Source organism: Centrocercus urophasianus, unplaced genomic scaffold (genome assembly GCF_019232065.1).
Source record: "Centrocercus urophasianus isolate 14NV4802_14NV808 unplaced genomic scaffold, USGS_Curo_1.0 seq_13, whole genome shotgun sequence".
Taxonomy (NCBI): Eukaryota; Metazoa; Chordata; class Aves; order Galliformes; family Phasianidae; genus Centrocercus; species Centrocercus urophasianus.
This window is the reverse complement of record NW_024884475.1, coordinates 38,484,785-38,488,587: the sequence shown is the minus strand read 5'-3', so window position 1 is coordinate 38,488,587 and position 3,803 is coordinate 38,484,785.

Here is a 3,803-nt window from a genome sequence, read left to right as displayed (position 1 = left end):
AAGAAGGAAAGAAAGAAGGAAAGAAAGAAGGAAAGAAAGAAGGAAAGAAAGAAGGAAAGAAAGAAGCGCCCTTTCTTTTCTATAATTTCCCAGACAAGTGGCAGGGCCAAGCAGGATTAAAGGTTGCCAGGATAAGAGATGGGCACCAGCTGCAGCAAGAAACCTGGTTCACCTCTCTCTTGCCATGTCCATCAAACCCTGCTGCTCCTCTGCCTTCACAGTTATTCTGCTTGCCCTTATGAACTCTTCAACATATGTTTTAACACTAAGTTTTACTTGCCTTTCCTCTTCCTTCTTTCAGGTTCCATCTCAGCAGAAAGGCTGTTGCCTCATGAATATGGGTTTTTAAGGAAAGAGAACTTATATATGTACAATGATAAAGTTTTAAGCCCATTGCCTAATTTCAAGCAGTTTGTACTTTCTGTTCTGCTAATCCTGCAAGTTAATTATAAACTAGTGCTGGGAGGAAGAAGAGCCCTTACCAACATCTTGCTGAGGGAAAGCACTCACTCCTTATACAACACCACAACACCCACATGGGAGAGAGCTGGATTTGATTTCAGTAGGCTCCTGCTAGTGCTGTGCCAATGCAATCAGCTTTTCCAAATCCGCTGCCTATTTAGAATCATGAAGATTAGAAAACACCTCTAAGGTCACCCAGCCCAATCATCAACCCATCCCCACCACGCCCACTGACCATGTCCCTCAGTGCCACATCTTCCCTCTTCTTCAACACCTCCAGAGATGATGGCTGTACTACCTCCCTGGGCAGCCTGTGCCAATGCATCACACTCTGAGAAGAAATGTTTTCTAACACAGCCTGAACCTCCCATGGAGCAACTTGCGGCCATTCCCTCTTGGCCCATTACTGCTACCTGGGAGCAGAGGCCGACCCCTACCTCACCACAGCCTCCTTTCAGGCAGTTGTATAGAGCCATAAGGTCTACCCTCAGCCTCTTCTCCAGACTGAACAACCCCAGCTCCCTCAGCCACTCCCCATAAGACTTGTGCTCCAGACCACTCACAGTTTCATTGCCCTTCTCTGGATATCCTCCAGGTCTTCAACGTCTTTCTTGAAGTAAGAGGCCCACAACTGAATAGAGTACTTGAGATGGAGAGTACAGAGGAGTGATCACCTCCCCAGTCTCACACCAGATCCAGGGACCATCTCAAGCAACAAGCCTGCTCTCCAGCATAAAATTTCTTACGTTTAGTAGCACAAGCGGGTCTAGAAAATGACACTGCCTGATCTTACACTGACAGGAAAGAAGATCACGTCTCTCCCAAGAGCAGCTTCCTATCTACTTAGACACAACTGCATCAACATCTGTGCTGTAATGGTTAAAATTAAACAAGGGAAGAAACAGTTAAGATCAGACTTCTAAACCACAGCCAAGTAACCTGCCAGCACAGGAAAAGACATAAGGCAGCAAATCTCTGGAGATCCTTCCATCCCACACAATCCTACGTAATAGATTTGTCTTCTTTTCCACCTCCAAGCCCAACCCAGCCATTACTTAGCAGTGTTTTTTTTAAGCTAATCTAACTCACCAGAAGACTTTTTGATTGTATTTATTCAACCAATCTATTTTAAAAGATCATTTAATAAAATGCCCTGCCAGAAGCCAGTACAAAAGATTGTGAAATCATGTTACACCAGCACAGCTTTCTTAGCTCAGTACTTGTTGTGCACTGTTCCAAGCTCTCCCTAGCAGTTACCAAGTGTTCCAGCATTTAATTATTGCAAGGTGAAAAATCATACACCAGCACTTTCAATACTTTATGATGTTATCTACAACCACGTAGAAGTTAGATCAGATAGCCCCAAAGCAGACCCTTGTGAGTGGATCTGCCCACTTTCAACCCAACAGTACTCATTTTCGGAAGTAAACTGACTCTAATTCTGCCTATCTGCTGACTGGTTTTTATAGGACTCTGCTGGATTTTGGAAGACAGAAGCCCCATCTCTTCACAGTGCCTGCGCCTGCTTTTGTGGCTTCCTCACAGTGAGCTCCAAAATGAAATGTTTTCAGGCTTTTATTCCACTCATTATCCTGTATCTTTACCAATTAGCCATATAAAAACAGACTGAAAACATCCAGGCTGGCAACACCCCCATATTACCACCTGTATCTTTCAGTAATGCTGCTGCCTTCACCAGCAGCAGGATGCAAAGGACAGCATTCTATTCTCACAGTTGTGCCATATGAGGGCTGCACATCCCTTTTTTTTACCTTTATTACCACAAAGATATCTATGATAGCAAAATTAACTGACACCCGCAGTGATGCTCTCCCTTGCAGACACATGCCATGATGATTCAATGGGCTTCCCTGTTTGTGTTCTGATCCTCAGGTGAAAAGTGCTCTGTCTGTGGTTGTGATTATTTTCCTGGCTCCTGCAGCCAAGTACCTTGGCACAGCCACTGCAAAGCCAACTGAGCTCTGCCAGTTTATGCCCCAGACCACATTCTTCCTACCTCTCCTACAGAAATCAAGTATGGATGATGAAACAGAAATACGAATACAACTTTTTCTCCACTCAACCCCAAAACGGTTTTTCCAATCCTAAAAACACACCCCCATGAGGTTTTTAATTAAAAAAAAACAAAACAAAACAAAACATATTTCAAACATTTTAAATTGCCTTTTGATTGATTTGTGCTGAATCACATTTGAAGGCTTCTCTGAGGACATGGGCAAAAATTTGCTTTATGGTCATGAAAGCGGGGGATTGGGAGGATTTGGAGGCTGCTAATTCCCATGATGTGCAAGACCTGCAGAGCCAGCTATGAGCCTAACACTTAGAACCAGCAAAGAAAGGGAAACACCACAGTGCAGCACACATCAGTCAAATGCCCAGCAGCAGGAGACTGCCAAAATACACAGTGCCTAAAGGCTTGCAAACCTAGCCAGTTACAAACCCACAATGGATGCAAACAGAACCCAACATTTCCCATCTCCTTAGCATTGTAGTCTTCCTTGTTTGTATTTCTGAAGAACAGTTTCTACAGAAATCTCCATAACAGAAAGTGAAGGATTTAAAGTACTGGTGACATCTCCTGGAAAACTGGAAAACCTCCTAGAACCCTTGAAATTCTAACAACGTATCTAGTATGCTTTTGCCTATTCTTTTAATTCTTACTAAAGGACATTTGTGTAGATACAGCAGCCAAGGTTAAAAAAAAAAAAGTGTATCAGCAAGAGAAAAATTATTATTACTACCTTTAGCAATTTGTTTCGGATTTTGTTCCTCCACGCTACATTGTCTGTGCTTTCACTAAACAAGAAGAAAATTAATTAAAAGTGATTTTTTTCATACTCGTCAAACCCTTCTCTGCCAAGACAGCATTTTCAGGCCTCCTACAGTTTCTCGGACAGCAGTGGCTCTGTGCAGTGGCCAAGGAAAGCTCAAGAAAAGAAAAGGAGCTGCCTCATCCTGTTGGGCCAAGCACATTGCTGCTCTCACCTCCATGTAGCATCACTATCCTAAAACTCTTACAGATACACATTTATATTTACATATATATATATATATATATATATATATAAAAATACTCAGATTTGGGCAAGGATGGTCTCCCTCATTTTATTTCTAGAAATACATGTTACTCAGTAATATAACGTGTTCTGCTTTATGGCAAAATGCTGTCTAAGGCATTGCTAGGAATAAGCAGTTTTGAAACACAGGAAGGTGCTCAGGGGACAAATACATGTCACCTGAGTCCCTAATGCATCCCACCTGCTCTTTTCTGTCAGTCTTTGCCAGTTCTCTCAATATTTAATGCAACACTAGTAGCACCA